The sequence below is a fragment of the Scomber japonicus genome, chromosome 7 (assembly GCF_027409825.1).
Source record: "Scomber japonicus isolate fScoJap1 chromosome 7, fScoJap1.pri, whole genome shotgun sequence".
Taxonomy (NCBI): Eukaryota; Metazoa; Chordata; class Actinopteri; order Scombriformes; family Scombridae; genus Scomber; species Scomber japonicus.
The window spans coordinates 25,400,211-25,423,989 of NC_070584.1; the positions used below are offsets into that span (position 1 = coordinate 25,400,211).

Below are 23,779 nucleotides of genomic sequence, written 5' to 3' on the forward strand. Positions count from 1 at the left end.
AACAAGTTCCAAGTCTGATCCTGAGTGCACAACAAATAGTTTGGTCCCCGAGGAAATAGAAAGTTCAAAGCAGCAGTTTAAGTTCCAGGCCTACAAACCAATGAGTGATTGTTTGTTAAATTATTCAATGGAAAACACTGGCAGCTGGTGTCTTTGAAACTCATCATAGGGAGCATCATAGCCAAAAAAATATGAGCAGGATGATTCTTGGTTGTGAAAAAAAAAAAAAACACTTCAATCAGAACCTTTCCAAACTCAGATTTTTTTCATTTAGAGCTGGCTACATCTACGTGTCTTCCATTTCAAGTAATTAATTTTAGCCCTGCATTTCAAGGAATATATCCACCAAAAATCTGTTTATACTCTGTAGGCATAATACACTGAAAATAAACTAACAATATTACGCCTACAACTAATCGATGACTACTTTTGGCATTAAATGATTATGGAAAAATCCCAACATTGTCTCGATTTACTCTCAACATCTTCACACCCTTTCAACTTTGGTGTGTGCCATCAAATCAAAAATCTGGAGCAGATCTGGAGGTAGCTAAAAACATACAGTATGCAAGACGGGATTGCCCTGACTGACCCGCTCACTAAACCCCACCTCTTTCATCTCACATCAAAGCCACAGTGGGTATCTACATGCTTGCCAATCCTTCAACATAGATGTCTATCCCAAAAAAAAAAAAATCCACAATCTTTAGTTAAGAAAAACAACAAAGACTGTAAAGATAGAGTATGAACACCTCTGCATGTGGAGGCATTTATGTACTATATACTTTATATGTGCATCTCTAGGAGGGAGGATGTTCAAAAATAAAATATTACAATAAGTAACAGGACATCTGCTCCTCAGGCATCTTTTGTTTTGAGTTTTTTTGTTGTATGCAGGTCTAATGCAAGGTCAGGATCACACAAAGAAAATCTATCCCCACCTCTATGTATCTCAGTGCCTTCATCTATCAGCCTGCCTTTATTTGTCTTTCTGCCCCCCCCACTGCATGTGTATCTATTGATCTCTCTGCGTTGTCTTTTTGTGCCTTTTCTTCCCACCTTACTGCCCTCTGACTACTGTATTTCTTCATATCTATTGGCTATATGCTTGTCTGTCTTGTCTGTTAGTCTCTCACTACTCTCATCTCTCTCACTTTTTCCATCTCCGTCTCCATGTGCCTCTGTCTGCCTTCGGATACCGCCTCCATCCAAATCAATTACCTCAAACCCCATCTAATACTCTTACACTCACACACTCGCACACAGACACACACACACACACTTTGTAATGGATCCCTTACACTAAGCTGAGACTCTAATCTGGTTTTAACCTGCTAAGTATGCTACCTAGCATTACGGGGTATTATGAGGAGATAGATAGAATATGGTTTGGGCATTATACTGAAGCTCTCTCTTTCTATTGCCTCTAATGACAGAGTGCAGCCCCAGAAGGGGGGGGGGGGGGGGGGCTGACGTCAAATCGTGCTCAATACGTTCTCTAGCAGTCAAAAGAAGAACTTAAAGACTCTTAAATAGCTTACAAATAATCTTATAATTCACAGTCTGACAATCATTGAGTGGGCTACCGAGTGAACTTTGCCAAAAAAAAGAAAACAAAAAGAAAAAGACAAAACGTGAAAAAACATTGTTTTTTTTTCCTCACAATAGCGCTAACGTCTTAATTATGGGTCTCTACTTCTGAACACGTCGATTATTCCCTGTGTTCCTATGAGGAGTGCGTAGGGGCACAGGAAAAGAAAAGAAATCTTCCGTTGAAACCCCCTCGAAGGCTGCAATTCTGCTGCCACGTTCCCTGTTGAAGGAGCTAATTAAAAACAGGGGAGTTATGAACGACGCGGCGAACCCCCGAAACCCAAAGGGGCCAGTCCCTCATGCTGTGTGCAAGGTGGTCCTGCTGTTTCATCTCGGCCCCGAGGCCAAGATGAAAGTCTCAGGTGGAGAGGGGAGTCTCACGGAAATAAACAACTCAGTGGGCCAACGGGAGAGAAACGTAGAGTATAACTGCAGTCCACATGTTGTCATCTTAAAGCTTTCTCACTTACTTCAAGAGCTTGGTGCTTTTGAATTTGTGGCTGATAACTGGAAAAATATAGATAATAGAAATGATAATTTTGGAGCAATATCTTGTAATTACTGAGTACAATACAAACAAACATTGTTTTCAGATGGTCTATCATTGAAAAACATAATTTTTCCATTGGTTTTAAACAATTGAATAGCCAACAAGACACCTACATTTTCATCGTATTACTCAGAGAGAGCACAATATTATGGAAATTGCAGTTCTGAAATGATTAGTCAGTTAGTAATCAATTAGTCGATGTGCAGCAATTAAGATTGATTTATCATATAATACCATCATTTCTCTGGTTTCTGCTCCTAAAATGTATGGATTTGCTGCTTTAATTAGTCTTCTGGTTAACTGAATATATTTTGTTTTCAGACCACTGGCAGAACCAAACCCTTTAAAAATGTGATTTTAAATATCTGATGTGCATTTTCCACTATTCTCTGACATGCTACAGTATAGAGACCAAATAACTAACCATTTTATAGTCAACATAATCAGATATCAGACATAATAAAGAAAATTAATCATTAGCTGCAACCATAATTATTATCAATGTATGAAATGTAAAAGATGGATGCAAATACTATCTGCAAATACTACTTGTGTTGACAGTTTGTGGTAAGTCAGTAGTGACCCCAGTTTGGAAATTGCAACACACAATGACTGAAATTAAGTATATCTATACCAAATATCCAACTTCAGCATTTGTTTTTTGTCTGAAATCTATCACTTTGAAAATGTGTGGAGGAAAAAACACCATCTAAGTGCAACATTTAGAACATAAATTACAAAGTCACCTATCATTTTTTTTACATAATACCTTGGTCCCTTACAAGCTACTGTGTGGCAAATTATCATTTTATGCATTTCACAGATCCTCGTCTTTGCTAAAAGGTGAAATGTTGCTTGAGTAATGATGTCGAAGATTTCAATTTGCTTTAGAGATGAAAGGAAGATTAGGGAAAACCAGAGAGCTAGGGGTTGTGTTTAGAAATGACATCATCATTGCAATTTAAACCAGAGCTAAGGTATTTGTATGTGAAGCAGAGCTGAGAAGCTGGAGGATGACAAGATGAGCTCTCTCTGTCTGTTGCTCTTTCTCCTTTTCTATTAATCTCCAATACACCTCACACCAGTAAAAGCACTGCACATGTTCTGAATCATCCTAACAATGAATACCCCAAGGATGTTCTTGACTTAACTGCAAAGTGTATAAACCTCAGATCACAGCAAACATCATCTTTGACGGGATCACTACTTTGATCTGGAAGGCTATCCCAACATTTGCACCATCTGAAAATCATACATTACGAAAGAGATTCTACAAATAAATGAATGAGAATGATAAGTGCCTCTTTTGACAGGGTACTTGTGCTAAAACACTTGCGGTAAATCAGAAAGTATGTCTACAAATATACCGCACTCTCTAAAACAGCTACGACAAAGCTTTGATTGTGCCTTTTAGTTCTGTAGCACCAAGAAAGCCCTCATCCTCCTTTGCATCTCTGTGGCTTTATTCCTCCCTGCCGCTCTCTGCTAGAGAATCTACATGAGTAAACACTTCAGATGAGCTGCGTCCTCCTCTCCTCTCTTCCCAGCATCCCTCTCATCCTCAGAGCCTTTTTGTCTTCCAGCATGTCGGCCCTCCCACACTCCTCTCCATCATCACCACCACCACCTCCTCCTCCTCCTCTTGATTCTGTTCGCTCTTTCTCCTCTTTCACTGTTAGCATCCATCAGCCCCTCCACAGTCCTCCAGCCTGCAGCAGCAACTTCCATGACAGCTCTTGAGTGGACATTGTGGGTTCAATACTTGGTGCATATCTATTATGAAATATTCTATTTCGTAAAACTACGATCAATTTTGCACCCATGTTTCCAAAGCATTATGTAGCATTTTGAATGATAACAGTAAATTATTACCACACTTATTTGGACTATAATACAGGGTTGTCTGTAATTAGGCATGGGCCTGTTAACCGGTTTCAAGGTATACCACGGTATGAAATAGTCACAGTTTCAAAACCACTCAAATTTTCCGTCATACCGTTCCTGCGGTATGAGCAGGGTTTTTTTTATGTGACGTCTCATCAGAGAGAAAGTGGAGGTCCTTCAGGTCGTATGCAGCTGCAGTGTAAAGTAGCCCTCCTCCCGCGCACCTCCAGTTGCTTTCCACCGATCTGATCGGCTATATCGGATCGGCCGATATTTAGCATTTTATGCAATTTGTGAGATTGGCTGTAATATCTTATCGCTGATCTGATTAATGTCGCCATTCTCATGTTGAAACTTTTTGCAGATGCTCCCGCTGCATAGATTGTTTTATTTGTCTCATTTACTCCGAAGAAGTTCCACACCACCGACATCTTTGTTTGAATCCGACAGCTAGTTTTGAGCCCTGTAACGATGTGACAGACAATAACGTTTTTTGAATCTTGAATCATTAGCTGTCAGATAAGACAGATGAGACAGCCGTGGCTTGGAGGAAGAAGGTCGCCCAACGTGCAAAACGTGCTTGCGGACAGTGGCAACCCGAGGAAGCAATACGTCGAATATGATAGTGAGCAAGTCTGTTGAGATTCAGTTTTAAGGTCCTGCCTGCATTTATTTATTTTTATCTTCTATCTATCTATCTAAGAGTTTTTACTTTTTTCAATTATTTATGTTCTGATCTTGAGCCACAGGTTAAGTGATTGCATTTATTTGCATTTTGTGTTGTTTTTTTTCACTAAAAATAATTAATTTATGTCGTGACTTGAGTTGCAGGTTTAACCTCAGTTAAAGGACTGCACTTATTTTTTTATTATTTTTTATTTTAAATCTGATTTTACTAATGTTCTATCATTTTCTATGTATTGTTTAAAAATAAAAGACTCAATAGAAAAGTTTTTTCTTTTTTTTGTTTTTAAATACAGATTTAAATACAAAATATCACATTTTAGAGCTGTAATCATAATACCGTGTTTTTGTCTAAGGCTATCCGTCAGAATCTCATACTGGCCCATGCCTATCTGTAATACATGGTTGTCAAGTCCAGTCTCCATCACAAGATGTATTTTTCCATTATCTTAACTTGTCTCTGTCTTGTTGGTGTCTTGAATTGAACTTTTCTGCCTTATCCACCTCAACCATTACAGTCTTCAGTCTCAATCATTTCATTTTGTTTTTACTGTCAAGTGTCATCATGCTCTGTGGTCATGCAGATGCAAAATTCTGTAATAAAGGTAGGTAATGCATGACAACCAAGGATCCTCATTTTCATTGAGAAGAGAACCACAAATATGCAGATATACTGTATGTCATAGTGTCATAGCACTGTATCAGAATAATTATTGCTAATACAAATATTCTTTTCTAAGAGTTATAATCACAATTTTAGAACATTATGTGCGTTTTTGTCTGTGTTTCTTGTTATTGTGAAGCAACCTTGGGTTTCATGAAAGGTGCCATACAAAATAAAGTCATTATTATTATTAGAATTATTTTTATTAAAATTATTATTATGATGTAACTTTTACACATTTTTTTTCTTCTGTTCCTTACACGTTTCAATCCTTTCTAAATTTAAAAGAATTGTGCCGAGTAATTAAAGTTGTATCACAGTTTTACCCAAACAACAATTTCAAGAGACCAGCATGAAGAATACTGAATGGATCCTTTTTTTTCTTGATTTCAAAGCTGCTTGGACCTGGACTTGTCATTAATCCAACTGAAATGGTCTTGACTGCAGCCAGTAAAACCCAAAAGCCAGATCCTTTATAATGATCTCTACAGTTGGGTTTGATGAGGAAAAGAGGTCTCCTTATCAGGTGGAACTTAGTGTGGATTGGATTGTACCATATGAGTTTAATTATAGTTTAATTTGTCAATGATGTAAACTGGAATTTCAAAATAAGATTCCATCTAATCAATTGAGGACCTATCCTAAACTTTGAAGTTACTGTAACATTAGAAAGGATGTTGTTGCCAAATGTAACAAAATATAAGATCAGTTTGAAACAAGGAAGATATTAACAGTGTGTGAAGTGTGAACTACCATCCATCTACTGTAGTGCTGGCTTTTACATGGTTGCTCATTGTTTTTGTTGTGCTTACTGTTATCAGTAGTAGTGGTAGTATTCAAATTTTATAGTAAGGTATGTTGAGGTTGGTGGGTGGATGTTTGATGCATAGATGGACAGAGATGGAGCAATGAGGGGATGAGATATGTAAGAGGCAGCGCAGAGTGGATCCAACACTCGGCATCTCTTCAACTAGCCGCCCACTCACCCGCCCACAGCAACATTGTTCACTCAGCATCTGTGTCCCTCTTTCAAACATTTCACTCTAAAAATGGATGCATCGTTTAACATATCCTGAGAATTTTGTGTGCTGCATCTTATGTACAGTTTTTCAAGTAAACATACTGTGGGGAAATTTGCATTTCTGCTGAAAAGATATTCATGAAAGAAAACACACAATGTTGCCTCCTGGTTGAGATTTAAATTTGAATTGACATGAGTGTAGCTCCTATAGCAACCAGCAGTTGGAAGTTTATTACTATGTGTATTATCAGACAATTTGTTGTATAAATAACAGTGATAGTGCATAATAAAAAATAATCCCTCTCCTGCTAGCCATTTGTATTATCCATTAATCATGTATTGATCATTCTAGTAGATCACAGCATCACTCTTTATCTTTATCTTTTATCTATCAGTCATTCCAGCTGTCCCTCCCTCCATCTGTCCCCTTTTTTATCATTAGTCATTCATTTTCTAATTTTAAGTCAATATCTATTAATTCAGTACCTTTGTATCCTAACACCACCCATTCTCTTGAAATGTCACTCTTCCACTACTTCATTGCATCACTCTCTCTCCTCTCCTCTCTACCTTCCTAATTGTTTAATGAAAAAAGAATAAGATTTATAATCCAGCTAAAGCCCTTACAAGCTAATGCTGTATTCACACTATGTCAAATGGTTGGGAAGGATCAGAAAGATTGGAAACAATTTGACATGAATGCAGCACAACAATGAACCACAAAAGTGACTTGAGTGTTCAAAAACATCCATGTCACTGAGGGCATATGAAGGGAAACCCATAAAATTCAATGTGATTCAATGTATTCTTCAGCTCTCAGACAAACCATGCGCCTGTGAAAATGTCTCACTCTCAACTGAGGGCATATGAAGGGAAACCCATAAAATTCAATGTGATTCAATGTATTCTTCAGCTCTCAGACAAACCATGCGCCTGTGAAAATGTCTCACTCTCAACTGAATAAACACTCACATACACATCTGTGAAACAATCCATACCAGTGAAACCAGGAGGTTCCCTTTTCTCAGGAACTGACACTGCTGAGATGCAGTTACCTCTAACATACCCTACAGACAGTGACTATGCAAAAGATCATCTATGGTATGCAGGTGATACAGGCTTTAGTAATGACAAACTATATATACTATGTATATTATTGAAATGAAAAACAATAGAAAGAATGGTTCAGATACATTATAGCTCATTTAGTCTGTCATTCATTCTTTCTCTTTCATAAACAAAAAAAAAACAGCAGAAAAGGGAAAATATGCATATTCAAAACCACATTGTGAGACAATACCTCAGGGAGGCTCACACGGTATACTTCCCCTTCTGATGCACTCTGAGGATTTACATTAAGACCAGCTGTGTGTATGTGTGTGTGTATGTGTGTGTGTGTGTGATCAGCACACTCATAAGTTCTTATCTTTTGTGTGTATTTGTGTGTATCCTTATCATAGAAAGCAAGGTGGAAAGCTCTGATAACAAACTCAGCTAAAAGTATCAGACCATAACAATACAGATGTGTGTGTTGAATCATGTGTAACATTGTGTATGTGTGTACTCTTGATTCGTGCAGAGGTTTCTATCCATAACACTGGGACCAAACCATATGTGTACATATGTGTGCACCCGTGTGTGTGTTTGTATTATTCATGTAAATTCATGTGCACTGGTGTGAGCCACAGATAAGACAAAGAGTGTTGATGATAAAAACACCAACTCTGGTTACTGAAGAGAAACTTGAGAGTTAATACACAGTCAGTGGTTATTTCTGCTTTTTTCCAAATGACAGAAATACCTACATTATTTTAAAGATGCCGACTGACACAGGGGAGAATAAAAACTGCTTCATTTTCCACAGCTAGTTTTGAAGTTATAATTTCTATAATAGTAGTTCACTGCCATAGAAATCAAAGACAGTCCATGCTTCTAAAACAAGTATCATTATTATCATTATTATTATTATTATTATTATTAGCATCAATCAATTATTATCATTTGACATTCTAGCCTAATTGATAGAGACAAACCTAGACAGGAAATGTGGACAAAGAGAGGTGAGGAGATAAAATGCAACGAAGGTCCCCACAGCCAAAACAGTACACAATATCACAAGGTACAACTCAACCCCCTGCCGTACAATATCAGTTCACTAAAACTTTCCTGAGGGCTTTGACGGAAGGGTCTAGAATCAACAATTTGTTACACCTTTTGGGGGGCTACCATTAAAGGTATCACATGGTGGCTGAAATATGATCCCCCATCATACAACGTTTGGATTTTAAAAAGTACTGGACCTCTACAAGATGGAGAAAATCATACATCTGTCTTCATTTCACTTTTAGGTTTTTCAGTTTTTCATTGCATCTGGCTCCACTGTGCTTATACATATTAATGTAATTAAATCTGGATGTGTGAATACAACTCGCAACTCGTAAAAGAAAATGTTGAAAAGCAGAGCATTTGTTAACTTTACAAGAAACCCTTCTTCCACCCAAGTAATTGTTACTGATACCATAATATGTAACTGCAGATATGCACTGTACTATGGGAGCACTCAAATGATGCAGCTATTTAGTATTAGGCATATCTGACAAAAAATACAAACATTAGCTACTTATTTGATGTATGCCAGCTAAGCTATCTACAAGTTGTATGCTATATAGCTGCAGACATACAGTATGTAGACAGGTTAGGAGTTTGTTTGATTGTCTTAAATAAGATTTTACTCATATAGAAAACCAGCCAGTAGCATCTTAAGCAAAAATCAATTTAGGGCTAAAGGTTGTATCTCTTTCTAAATTACAAAATGTTTTAATGTGTTTGTGCTTTCTGGATAACACTGTTTCTTTATTGTCTGATGTGAATCTGAGGTTGATCCAGAAAGCCAAAAACACATAAAAAACATTAGTTATACTATCAATGATTATTCAAAGTGGACATATCCTGTTCCCTTTATGCAGCCCTTCAGTTCAGCTTCTGTCTGAAACAGACCGTTTGAGCTCCTGTCTATTTAAGGCCCTCCCTCTTCATGAGTGCACTCTATCCTGATTGGCCAGCAGTTTCCGAAGTCTACACAAACAAACAGTAGGATTTCACTTCTTTTTCTCGTTCTTTACTTGCAATGAAAACTGCTCAAATACATCAGTAAATGTTTGAGCCCAAATCTGGTCCGAAGTGGACAACATTAACAACTAATGTACCGATCTGACATCATCACAAGGAGGAAGCAGAGGTAACTTTGATAACTGAGCATTCTGACCAGGCTGAAGCTGTGGCTTTTGACTTTCAAGGAGCATTAACATACATGCACCTCAAATTTTGGAACTTTAAACATGTTTACCACCAATCCCAACATCATAACAGTATAAAAAAATAACAGAAAAAGCATGATATGACCCCATCAAAAGGACTACAAAAGTATGATGTCCCTTCCACTGTTACCTTTTAGACTATGTAAATGCAGGTTGATGGAGAGAAACAATCTTTGAGTGTGTTACAACTGTTGCCCATAATGCTGCATCCATTACACCTAGGTCATCACTGTAAATATATCTGTGTGTGTTTGTATGTGACCTTTTGGGGCATTTGTCAATCTATAATGACACACATTGAAGACAGTTTGATGTGCTGTTTCATGTATGGCTTGACATCAAAAAAAACATTCATGCATGGGCTTCTGGAGATACAATTCAGCTTTAACGAGGCAGCCCCTCTGGTGAGGCGATAGTATTGTTCATCACATTTTTTCTCAGAATTACATAATTTGTGCCTCATTGTTGACAGTCTCCTTTTAACGATCAAATGAAAGAAACAATAAGACTGGTGAGAATTGGCAAAGGAAAGAGAATCATCACAGTCATCATCATCTCCTCTGTTGGTGTCATCTTGAGTAGGTCTTATAACAAGCAGAGGCGTGTGTGTGGGGGGTACTTATCACTTCATTATGTACCCACAGTGCACTTGGCCTAATGAACATCTCAAGAATTGAAAATTATGGACACACACATAGAAACATGAAACATGACATGTCATATATTCACATATTCAGTCAGCCTGTCAGCAAGAGGTACAGTCATATGTGTGTGTGTGTGTGTGTGTGTGTGTGTGTGTGTGTGTGTGTGTGTGTGTGTGTGTGTGTGTGTGTGTGTGTGTGTGTGTGAGATAACATCAAAGATAACAGCCGCATCACATTTGTGTGGCCTGTGCTGATTTACATTTAGTGAGCAGACAGATGGACAGATGATGATAGAGAGGGAGAAATAAAAAGGGAGGAGGGGAGGAGAGGAAAGGAAAGGAGGGGACGGGGTGAGATACAGAGAAACAAAGAAAGGGAGCGGTGACAAGCTGCTGTCCAGGGAAGCAATTAGAACAAGGAGAGATGGACTCTGCTGCTGTCACTTAAGGCAGGAAGATGGAGAACAAAAAGTGAAAAATAGAAAAAGAGCAGTGCTGAGGCTCTTAATGGCTCTGTTAAGATAGTGTTGTACACACACACACACACACACACACACACACACACAAAAAAGGCACAAGTCTTGTTCCACTGAAAAGGTAAAACTTCGACTCTTAATCACTAATGTCCTCATTTGAATAATTGCACTTAATGTAAAATAAAGCAGGAGCACAGTCATATTAGCAGGCTCAGAACTCTTTAGAACAATGTTCACTTTAAATATTTAGCTTCTTCATTAAGGGGAAAACAGATGGTTTGATGTTGTGAAAACTCTTGCATAATGGTGTAGGGGTGTGTTATGTGTTTGAAGATAGAATACTGTTAGCTTACACTGTTACATTGGGTATTGATGTGTGGAGGGTGAAGCAACAGCCAGATTACAATTCACTAATCATTTAAAAGAAAGTATAAAGCTGCCAGAGGAAGTGTTTGGTCCAGAGTAATTTAATTTGTGATTAGGGTAATATTCACCAATTCTGTTTACATACATTCAGTTAGGGCTGAAAAAAAAATTCTACTATATTCTAAAAAATGGGGATAAAAGGGTATGGATAATTTCTCAGAGAACCCTGGTGACGTCTTATTTACGTGTTTTGTCTCACTAACAGTCCAACATCTTAAGATATTCAGTTTTTTGTGAATTATGACATTAAGCAAAACAACAAACTGTCACAATTGAGATGCTGAAACCAAATGATTGAAATGATTAATCAGTGATTATTGAGGATGATTAAACTTTATAAACAGATATCTGCAAATGAACGGAGAACCTGTAGACAACGGGACTTGTAGTATTGTAGTATTGTGGTATTGATCAGTTACGTTTGAGCAGGCTTGGGTTGCGTGCAGGTAAACAACAAAAGGTGGAACATTGGCCAAAATGCGATCTTGGAACCCATCAGCTATCTCCTGACAAGTATTTCACTTTTTATTTTTAATTTATCTGCATTCTTACGCATATATCTGTTTGTAGACATTAGTCAAAATGTCGTCTGGACCGTTTCAAGTTGCTTATCAAACTGTAAACAACTACCAGCACACAGAAGAGGAAGGCTTTGCCCAGATATCAGTTTTCTGAAAATCTGTTCGCTATATCAGACACCCCAAAATTTCAGCGATTGCTCCCACAGGTTAAATTGTTGTATAGCTGATAGGTACCAAGATTGATGAATTATCATTTATTTCATTCATTCTTTTTCTTTTAGCTGGAGTAAGATTTATATTGTTGTAAATAAATATGTGTAAAATATTGGCATTTTTAGGAAATGGGAATATTTAGGGTTGTCCTCTATTTGCCTATTGGTCATTTGGCATAAATGAAAAGGTACATAGTGACCCTTTGATAAATTGGGAATATAAAGAAATGATAAACTTCTACACTGTAAAAAGCCTAAAATAAAAGTTAAAGTTTACATCATTATGCTTGTGACTATATATTTCTAATGTATATACCGTATATTTTTGTCACATGCTAGAGTAAATGCTTTCTAATATTTTTGTGCATTGATCACACTGAGCTGTATTACTACTTTTGTGAAGCTTAGACATAAATTGTTACTGCTATTCATGTTCTTTGATAGATGCATAACCACCAACATGAGGAGATGAAATCCAAATCTCCAAAATCCTCCAATGAAAAGGTATTTCTAAAGCATTTATAAAGAGAACTGAGAAGTTTCTTTACAAATGATACCAGCTTTCAGCACCCCAGTGATGCTGCATGTAATGAGCTTAATGCTTTTTTAGACATTTACGAAAACCCCAGGCAGTGAACTGCAGCCATTTCTCACACCATCAACTTCTACTTCTAAACAAAATGCACCCTTCCAGACATCTCAAACAACTAAGAGCAAAGCTAATCAACTTTCCATTCAGCAGCATCATTACCAAGAGAAAAACACTAACTGACAACAACTCAAACAAAGATATTCATCTTCCAACACAGTGGTGAAAAACTGAGGAGAGAGAATAGCTTACTGAAAATACACTAACAGAAAAAATAAAAAGGCTGTAAAGAAAAAAAAAAAGAACAAAGAGGAGATTTATGATCATTTTAATGACTGAGTCAAAAATGAAAACGGTACAAGCAGGGACACTGGTAATACATGGTGTTATTACTCAGCGATTGTCTGCTGCGGGACGAGTCACTGAGTCCATATAGGTCCCCTCTCGGCTTGTGTATTTTTGTTTCACCCACCCTGTCACACACATACATACACACAAAGCAACAGACCAATGAGCTTGCATGTGTTATCTTCATTACTGGACAGTGCAGCGACAAACACAAAGGCCTCCATTGAAAGGCTGGGATTCCCAGGATAACCCTCGCTATTGTATTCCCAGATCCCCGGTTCCGCAGCACTGCCGAATTAGTACACATACCTCTGGACTTGTGCTGCGCTTGGGACTGGTGGTGTCATGTGGAAGCAGCTAGCTCGATGTGGCTGGTTGGTGGGCTGCCTGGATGGTTGGATATTTGGATGGATGGATGGATTGATGTAGATTCCTAACAGGCTGGCACACAGCTTCATCTGCCAGTCTGTTGGTACATATGCAAATGCGTGCATCTGTGTGCCTGTGTGTCGAACTGCCTGTCTGCCATTCTGACTATCTGGCTAAGGTTCCAACTCAAAGCTGATTTGATTCTTAGCAGCTGAGATCCAAAACTAACCAAAACATACCTCAAACATTTTCTCATATTTAAACATTTAAAAAGACTAACACTATGTCCCAATTCCATACTACATACTTATTGTATACAGTATCATTTCCTGTTTGCTGCACTTAGTATACAATATTTCCAAAAATTCAATAGTTATTTTTATGTTTTTCTGAAGTGTTTTTGGAATTGTGTCACCACCAACATCAACTATTGCTTTTAATTGTGTCCATCTCTGTGCAGCTCCTCCACTTCTTTTGTGCATTGTGGGAAAATAGTGTCCATCTGGAGCACATTCAAAACATCAAGGGCTTTTTAGTTTGCCTAACAAATGTATACTTAGCATTGACACATTTCGAGTGTCAGCACAATACTAGATAAAGTGAGGGGAGGAAAGTCATTAGGATTCATCCTCTGTGGATTATGAATGTGTGTGTGTGTATAAAAAGGCTAGTTGTTGAAATATTACATTTTGGACCAAAGTGGTCAAACAAACAGTATATTATATCCCTTGAGCTCTGCTGTGAGCATGGCTAAAAATGTAAATATGCCCAAAAAGAACCTTTTTACTGATCTGCAACTTTTGCTCCATGATTGTAAAGATACACTTCTTTTCTGCTGGGTTATGATCTCAAATGACTTGTCGTGGATATAAATATTAACTACTTGATTAAAACTGATGATGAGAAATAAATAATTAAAACTCATAACCAAGAGAGATATCTACTCTTTTAAAATTAAACATGCACAGTGGACTAGCCGTTTTACTGACTGACACGCACACACATACACAAAGGCCTCTGGCAACAAGAGAACTGAAACATTTTGGATGTGAAACACAAAATTTAAATTAAACATCACCAGAGCTGGAATCTTAACATGAACAAATTTGCAGCCAACTCATAATCTGCTCTGATAATGAGATTTTATCCGGTGCTGGCAATCCCGCCAGATAGTAATGTGAGCATGGAGACTGATAATGATGGATGTTCAACTTTTTGAATGCGGGCCATGGACTGGCGAACAAGCTGCTGGTAAAGTGCCTCCAATTTGCTAATAGTGAGGAAAGGATGGAAAGAAGGAAAAAAGTAAGGAAAAGAGGGACTGAGAAGTTGGAAGCAGTGAAGACATTGGGAGGGAGACATAGATAAAAGTACATTGAGGGGATTTTTTGAGAGTTATCCTGGCAATAAATCGTATTTTGGTGAAAATCTGGAGAGCAGGAAGGTTACTCATAGTCTCCTTGTGCATGTATGTGTCATAGTGTGTGTTGGGAGAGAAGGTGTTTAAGGAAAAATCATCATTAGCCGAGGAGCTGAAGCAACAGCCCGAAGCAAAGCCTCAAATGGAGACATGGCAAAACGTACACACACAGCGGGGACACGCTTAAACACACACATTAACACAGATATGTGCACTGCACGACACACTGAGAAACACAGACACATAAACACTTCCATCAGTATGACCTAATAAGTCCAACAACGGTGGAGGCTGGCTCAGTGAACTGATATGGTCATGAGGTGCCGATGCATGCCAAAGCTGCTCTGAGCAGTACATTTCTATCAGAGCAGAGGTCGGAACAAGCCAGTAGAGGTTCCACGGACTAGTTACCATGTGAACAGTGTGAGAAAAACAGAGAGAGAGAGAGAGAGAGAGAGAGAGAGAGAGAGAGAGAGAGAGAGAGAGAGAGAGAGAGAGAGAGAGAGAGAGAGAGAGAGAGAGAGAGAGAGAGAGAGAGAGAGAGAGAGAGAGAGAGAGAGAGAGAGAGAGAGAGAGAAAATTAATATAAGGTCAATTACAAATGTATCCACAAGAAATGATCTTTAGTGTAATTAACACCTTTATCCCAGGGGAAGCCATTTACAAGCTCCTCAAGGAAAAGGACTCTAACATTGAGGTGATGCATGATTACATTACATTCTCAAACACTGCTACAAAGGTGAGTGTTGTTAAAATGACTTGTAATTAGGAACATTTCTTAACTATAGAGGAGGCCTGTCTTTATCTAGAGACAACTAAACAAAACTCTTCCTCCTCATCATCATCATCATCATCATCTTTTGCCTTGATTGCAGTCACAGTACATGACAAAATAAATTGGGCGGGCCTTTAACAACATTGGTATAAATATACTAATGCACAACAAAAAATTGATAGGCTATGATAGAAAGTTTAGAAATAGGGATTCACGGACACAATCTGATGAAACAGTATCTGAACTGGGTATCGGCCAGATATGACGATCCATATTAAATGTGTTCTTCGTCACTGTCATTATGAAATTGACTGTTTGTGCTATAATAATTAGTTGTGTGCAATGGGAGTGGCTATTATCCAGATTTTAAATTTTGTGAAAAGAGGATGGGTAATCTGTAGCAGCAGATGTCCTGGAATCCATATCACGAGAAAAAAAGGCAGATCAGTGCACCCTTATTTAGAAACTTCATTGAAATCCAGTATTCATTGGGCTATACAACCAATCTCTAAAAGAGAGGGTAAACTTATTTGTCCTAAAATATAGCTTTAAAAAAGTGATCATATCATATCAAAAACAAAATAGAACAGAAGTCCCTAGTTGCAACTAAAAAGGAAGAATACTAGGAACATTGTCTCTGTAGTTAAGCTGGTAGGCAACACATTTTCATTACCAGCTGGTATGAAACAAAAGTGTGATAGGTCAGTGGATTTGCAGTCACTAGTGTATCTAATATATCCAACAAAAGGATGGTCATAAATAATCAAATACGCTACTAATTTGGAAAGGTCCAGAGATTCAGCTGTTACATTTTAATGAAGTTAACAAGTGGATGTTAATCAAACATGTAATCTTCCATCACACATACCTGTGCTTGAAGTTGGTTTCATTATTAGTGTGGGTCACTATTTTCAATGCCAGTGTATGGATATGGATATGTATGGAAAATAAATCCAGGCTTCTTGCACACATCCATAAATTGACAAATGAAGTTGGTATAAAAGTAGGAGTCCAAACCTCTCACCCATATAAAAAGGACTCATTGCTAAGAGGAGTTCCCAAGTGCCCAAAAACACACTTTACCATTTAAAACGAACAGGCTCTCACACTCCCAAGTGATCAACTTAGCACTCAAAATGTTCCAGTCCTATGCATGCTTGACTGTGTTTTTTGTCCGCATATGTGATACGCAGAGGGAATATATGTGCATTTCACACCAATTATAAAAAATCTTTCTTCTCACATAAAACCACGTAGCCATTTTCTGTTCCCCAGATGATTTATGCCATTTTTTTTATCCATACCTTCTTGACAGCATGCAGTGCCTGACCCATATGAGGTTCTCAAATACCAGAATTGATGTTTGGAGATAACAATGAAAAACAACTGGACTGTGACTGACCTGCTGAGAATAAACATCTGTGCTGTGGTCTCTGCATGTTAGAGGTCTAAATGTGGCTCACAACCTGGAAACAGTTGCCTTTTAGCTGCTCTTTTGATTATAAAGCAGCCTTTTTAAAATAATGTATCATCTATACTGCCCATTGTGCAACCCAATTATTCATAAATAACCAGAAAATATGCCCAAAATTATGTGTTTTGCATCACATATTCTCTAAGAAAGCATTGATTTCAAACTTTCAGATATTAAAGATGAATTTATCTGATAAGCCTGAAACCTTTTATGTGAAAATCCTTCAAATAAAATTCACAAAAAGGGAGCTCCCATTCACTTTGCATGATTTAATATGAAACAATAGCAGAGAGAAATCAAACTAATAAAAAACCCAATTATAAAACAAGCTCATCTGACTGTTAACAGCCATGATCTGCATCACAATGACAAAAACACATAACTTTTGTCTCTGAATATTGCAATATGAAATGTGCAACAGGGCTCAATATTTTCTCTATTAACATGAAAATCTGTCAAACTAATTTCATGAGAGGGGTGTAAACTCCTCAAGTGTGCCCCATTTTGAATTGGATGGCAGATTATTAACCATGCAGCATGATTTGTAGGCAAATAATTTTCACATCATAAAAAATGAAACATGTTTCTAAGTCAACCTTGTGGGGAAATGTAAATGAACCCGCTGACATGCTGACCACCCTTCTTGTTAAAAGCTCAACAAATTACACTGAAGCCAGCAATGTCTAGTAACAGATTACCTGACCGGGCGAAAGCCGATTTTAGGCTAATTCTCTCCTGGTTGCTCAGCAAGTAACTAAATGAGGTGAGATTGATTATAGTGAGAATCTCTCCTTTCTTATTCCTCCATTTATCCCTGTCTTTTGCTCTCAGCACCTGCTGATATAGATAACCAATGTTCCAACCCACTCCCAGTTGTGCATGGCCTGATTCATTTGGGCCTGTGCCTGGTCTATGTAAAACTATGCTTTGGCTCCAATCCTGCTGAAACTACTGTGCCCGGAACGTGTCATTAACGAAAAAACAACTAATTTGTGGTCTTGATTTTTTTTTTAATTCTCAAATGAGTCATTTGTGTGTACAGATTAGATAATTCTTGCAATCAAATTAGTGTTGTTTTTGGCATCAGGCAGAACCATTCCTTAAAGTAATACACGCAGTAGCTGCTTTATAAGCTAACTGCAGTCTACTCAAGGTCCGCGTAAATGTTATTATCCCAGCTCAGGAAATTCAAATGGTTAAGGTGTACACAGAACAGTCATAAAAGCAGATATAAATGCAACTATACAACATGCAGCCACCGGATGCAATTACATTTTTCATTACATACCATCAAATCTTATATTTTGTACTGTCTCTCAATTTCTGAAGGAACAAAAAATGTGCTAAACCTATTTGTTCTTATTTCTGCACTCAGCCGTACTCCCAATGAGGTCTTTACACAACTCAGCAGTTGACATCTGGTCACACCCAATGACTCCACTCACCATCTTGATCATGACATGCACTGCAATTTATCTTGATCCTGGTAACACATACTACCAAACACATAAAATCAGGCCAAAGGAGAAGATGCGCTGTAGGAAAGTTGCAAGACATAACGATCAACATTAAAACTGTACAATTTCCATTAGAGGGACATTTGCCGTTACAGTCTTTTGACCTTCACAGTAGCACATTCATTGGACTTCAGTAGTGGTAGAGGTATTTGTAAGTATCAAGTATTTCAATGTTGACATTGGTAAGTGGGACTTCTCCTCCACTATGCCTAAAATATATGACCAAACACTATAGAAGGAAGTTCCCTACCTCTTCTATCTCAAAACACCCCAAGGATGAGTTGTCAGGCTTTAGGAACCCATCAAGGCTGTATGATCTGCATACTTAAAAAAGATGCGAGTTGAGACTAAAGCTAAAGACTCATTGGTGTACAGCCTATACAGTATGGGAGATAAAATGCAGCCCTGTGGGGTCCCTGTATCTATAAACTAAGGAGAGGAAATAGCTGTCTTAATCTCACCTGCTGGGTATGATTCAGGAGAAAGTCATTAATCCAAAGAATGAGTTTTGGATTAACCCTGAGAGCCATCAGTTTGCCCACCAGCAGCTGGGGTTGGATGGTTTTAAAGACACAGCTTCAATCAACTAATACATTCTTTACAAGACTGTGAGCTTGTTACCTGGTATGTTTATATGTACTGCTGATCTTTGTCAACAGTGTATCCTCAAATGCACACTTGAATTTTCTGTCCAAAATGTAACAGAATTAGCATTTTATCATTATGCTTAAATTTCATTAGGACATACTTGATCATCTTAGAATATAAACAGAACACCTGGGAAAAGCTCAATATATTGTTTGACCACGGTTTCTGTAACCCACACTAACTAGAACAACAGGGGAGACTCATCTTTCCACATGTGTTCAGCTGTTTTTCTATTAAAGTAGAGGAATGTGTGTGAGTTGGTGTTTGAGAGCTTTTAAGTGCAATCCTTAAAGGCCCAGCACACCCACACACACCCACACAGGTGATTTTACTTGTTTTACCAGATTAACGCTCTTCTCTGGACTGTGTGGTTATGTACAGACAGTGTTTGATTGACATCTCCATTACTGTCCTGTTAACTTTATTGAACCTGGTAGGATGGGACAATTCACACCTTTATCATTTCATACTGATACACAAATTCCAGTGACTTCTAATAATTCCCACCATCCTCCACCTATCTAATCTAATCTGCCAGAATAATGAAAACACCTGTATGGTTGTGCACTTCGTTTAACATTTTCATTCATTTGTCTTCTCTCAACAACAGACGTGACATAACCCACACAAAATCTGTTCATGAAAGTTTATATGTCTATTCAGAAGTCTCTAGTTTGAACAGCAACAGCAGTGACTTTGTTGGAAAACAGAGAAAGAGTTATCTGCTTCACATTAGCATCAACAAACACCATAGCTGAACAGTGATTAAAAAGGGGTTCCATCTACAGAAAGTCATATACATAAACTAAAAAAAGGGCAAGAATATACTGCACACACTGTTATTCACTAGTGACCTCAGAAGTACAGACAGGTGACAAATTAAAGTACAAACCTGGAGAAATGATTGGAGAAACATAACAAATGCAGATGCTGCAGATACACTGTGTGGTACAATTAAGCAATTAAAATCCAATCATTCTCTGTGGCGTGTTTGAAAATGCTGAGCAGGCCCAGCTGATTCAGATTTTTTATCAAGATGGCAAGAGTAAATTGTTGTTGTCATTGCTGGGGAAATGGTGGCAGGAGCTTCAGTCACAAAGACTGCTCAACTCGCTGGTGTTTCAATACGAACAGTGACATCTGCATTTAGATCTATGGGAAAGACATCAGCAAATAGTGGGGTGATGAATGCACATTGGAGAGCTCAGTGGTACAGAAATCACAGGCTCTGGTATACAGAGATGTGGGACAAAGTGATATGGTCAGACGAGTCATCCTTCACCATATTCTCAACGAGTGGGGGAGGGGGAGGTATGAGTGGCATACACCAAGAGAGCGGTACAGGTCTGAATACTTGACCCCTACAGTGAGGGGACCGGTGGCTCTGTTATACTGTTGGGGTCATTTTGCTGGCATGGTTTTGGTCCACAAAGTTGTTCTGAGTCATCACATTTATCCTATGATGAAACATGTATGTTGTTTTTTCCTTTGTCACCAGTCTGTACTTCAGTAGTGAGCACCTTGCAAAAAAAAGCTCAAAAAACTTCAATAATCAAGGATAAGATTTCACTTTCATGAAGTAGAGGATGAGATACAAGGACGCCTTTGAGACAAGTAAAACATTTTTAAAAGTGTATGATAATGAGGCTCTCATATAAGAATCTAACTTTTTTTAAATCTTTACTACATGTTGTGATGATGTCTTCACTCAAATGGAAATAGTCAAAACAAATGAACAGTGAATCTGTAACAGCAAGGATTGTTAAAACTACACCTACAGACACTGAGAATCTCCATATGCAAAGTTGGCATATTTTCCTTTTTGTAACCAGTGGAAAATAAACAATTCTGAGGGTTTGGGTTTTAAGATCTTCTCTACACAGTTCAGTTCATTAACTTAAAACCACTTCACAGAGTGTTACACTTCAGTGTTTCATAGTGGCAGAAATCTTGCCATTTTTTTTTTAGAAACAGGGAAGGTGAAAGCGACAGAAGGAGAGAGGAAGGAGAGTGTGAGTCAGACTGTAAACAGTTGGTTGGGGTGATGTTATCCAGCTGCCATGAAAACTGATCCAATGTCTGGTAAGTTCAAGCTGACCACTATGTCACTCACACTCACACACTCACACTCACACTCACATACACACTCACACACTCACTCTCACACATACACACACACACACACACACATACATATGACTGTACCAACACTGCTCTCCCTATGAAACATGTAGAAACACCGCTGTACATTTTTGTTATGACAGTTAACACATAAACACAAAGGCATGTATACATAAGTGCGCAAACACACACACACACACACAAAGTATAGAACCACAGGAGCTGAGGTTGGTAGTGTGTGTTAGGGTTAAGTGAGAAGGTGAAAAGCTAGGGCTTTACCAGATCAAGGTAAAATATTCAATCCTTCAGCACACACACAAACACACACACAAGCTACAGATGCTTGAAATCAATCTTTCACACCTCTAACTGCAGCAGTCAGGAATCTCCCAGCATACATACATGCACACACACACCAGCTAGGGGAACCCTGCCTGCTGAGTTTGCAGCCTACCTACAACAATCCCATTTGCACTTGTTTCAGTATGCGTATGGTTGTTAAAAAGCAGTGTGACCAAGTTTAACTATTGTTCCAGTAGGAACTCGTCCACATCTACTGGAACAGAAAACAAACTAAGTCAGATATCAGTCCAGTTCCAGCAGATTAAATAAAGTAACGTAAGATTGCTAGTGCGTTGTTGTGATTCAGACTGAAAAGATGGGTTTTCAACTCGCTGTGAAAGATGATTTTTCTGTCCTGAATTCAGTATGAACTTTATTCCACCACTATGCAGAGTGGTACCTTGTGCCTTGACCGAGTGACTAGGTGGCTAATTGTCTAGAGGAGCTCAACGGTCGGACATGAGTGTAAAGTTTGACTAAATGACTAAGAACTACTTTTTTTATCCATTCAAAGACAGTAGAGACAAAAAATTATACTGTATATCAATTAAAAAACCTTTAAGTTTAATCTGGTAAAACCAAGTTGCCATGTCACAATAGTCAATCCATTCAGCCCCATATCTAACCAATTGATGCCAACATCCACAGTTGTGTTGTTTGCCCACCGAAAGAGAAAAAAGACTAATTTAACTCCTGATTGTTCAGTCAGTTCAGGGTTTATAGTGAGGTTTTAGAATATCATCTGAGAATGCTCACTGTGGTGTTCAGTTTCTCCCTATAGACACACTGTGATCGGCTTCAGCTTAAAAGTAAAGCTAGCAAGCTGTGAAAGCTCCTGGTCTTGCCACTGAGCAGACAACCCCTCCCACAACCACACCTCTGCTGTCATGTACCATCTTAACAGTGTCCTTAACAAAATTCAGGATGAAATTACCTGGAAAAGTAACTTAAAAGAAAAACCTCCCTCCTTATCTCGCTTTCACCCGAAGCCCTTCACAGAACTCTTTGAAGATAAACTCCTCTCAAACATCCCCCATTTTTAATTCAGAGAGCTAATATTGAGACCCCCAGACGTTACCACATTATGTTGTCAAACTACTGAAATAAATCCTTGAAATTAAACAAGTGGTACTTCAGTAGAGTAGAGAGAAACGATAAATATAAAAGGAAGTAGGGAAAAGGGAGAGACTGACAGAGATCTTTGGCAGTGTTAGAGAAGGAATGACAGCGGCTGAGAGAGAGATAAAGGATATCTAAAGAGAGAGAGTAAAAAAAGAAAGAGACAAAGCAATGCCACGAGCAAAATCATGAGCATCACAACAGGTTTACTGCGGAAAATTACACTTTGTCTTAAAAAGCTTCTGAGGTCTGTGACGCCACATTACCATCCTACTCCACCCACCCAGGTACATCAGAGCCACTGGAGCAGCCTAATTAGTAGAGTACAGTGGTTGTCGGTCTGATGAGGGCCCATCTTTCATCAGGCTCTCTTTTGCTCTGAAACACCATTAACCTTTTGGACAAGCCGGCGCTTTGATATCTCAGCTGTTTACAGCTCCCCTCCACTTTCTAAAAGCGTTATGTTTCAGGTGCTTGGCTGACTGCATGGACTAAATATAGACACTATGTAAGATTTCCCTGGAAAGGGACACACTCTAGGGGCAGAGGGTCTGCTCTCTCTGTGTGTGTGTGTGTGTGTGTATGTGTGTATGTGTGTATGTGTGTGTGTGTGTGTGTGTGTGTGTGTGTGAGAGACGCAAAAGGTCAGACAGATAAGAGAGACCCCTGATATGCATCCTGTATTTGTTCAAAGACTGAACATCTGAAGAACAACTTTTACCATATGAATTCAGTCCATTTTAATTTGAACAAAAAACTAAATACTAAAATATTGTATTCTATATTTTACAACTGGTTGAACTGAATTGAACTATTGCTCTCACTTGTCAATCTTGCAGTCTCATTTACCTTAATGTACAATTCATCCTGAACTTGAACTCCAAGTGATACTACATATGATTGTTTGACTCCTCTCAATGGAAGGAAAAAATACAGCACAACACAAGCTTAATCAATTACTGAATTATAGAAACACTCAGACACTCTGCATAACAGTGAGTGCATTATGTAGCACTCTGCCTTCTAATAACAGCATTATAGTTTATCATTAAATCTAACCGTATTG

General features: G+C 38.3%; 1 protein-coding gene across 1 annotated transcript in view; it reads right to left on the bottom strand.

Moving 5' to 3' along the window:
- Window positions 1-23,779, bottom strand: part of raver2 (ribonucleoprotein, PTB-binding 2) — an 84,512-nt gene that overhangs the window by 39,664 nt on the left and 21,069 nt on the right. The gene's annotated exons all lie outside the window — the stretch shown is intronic.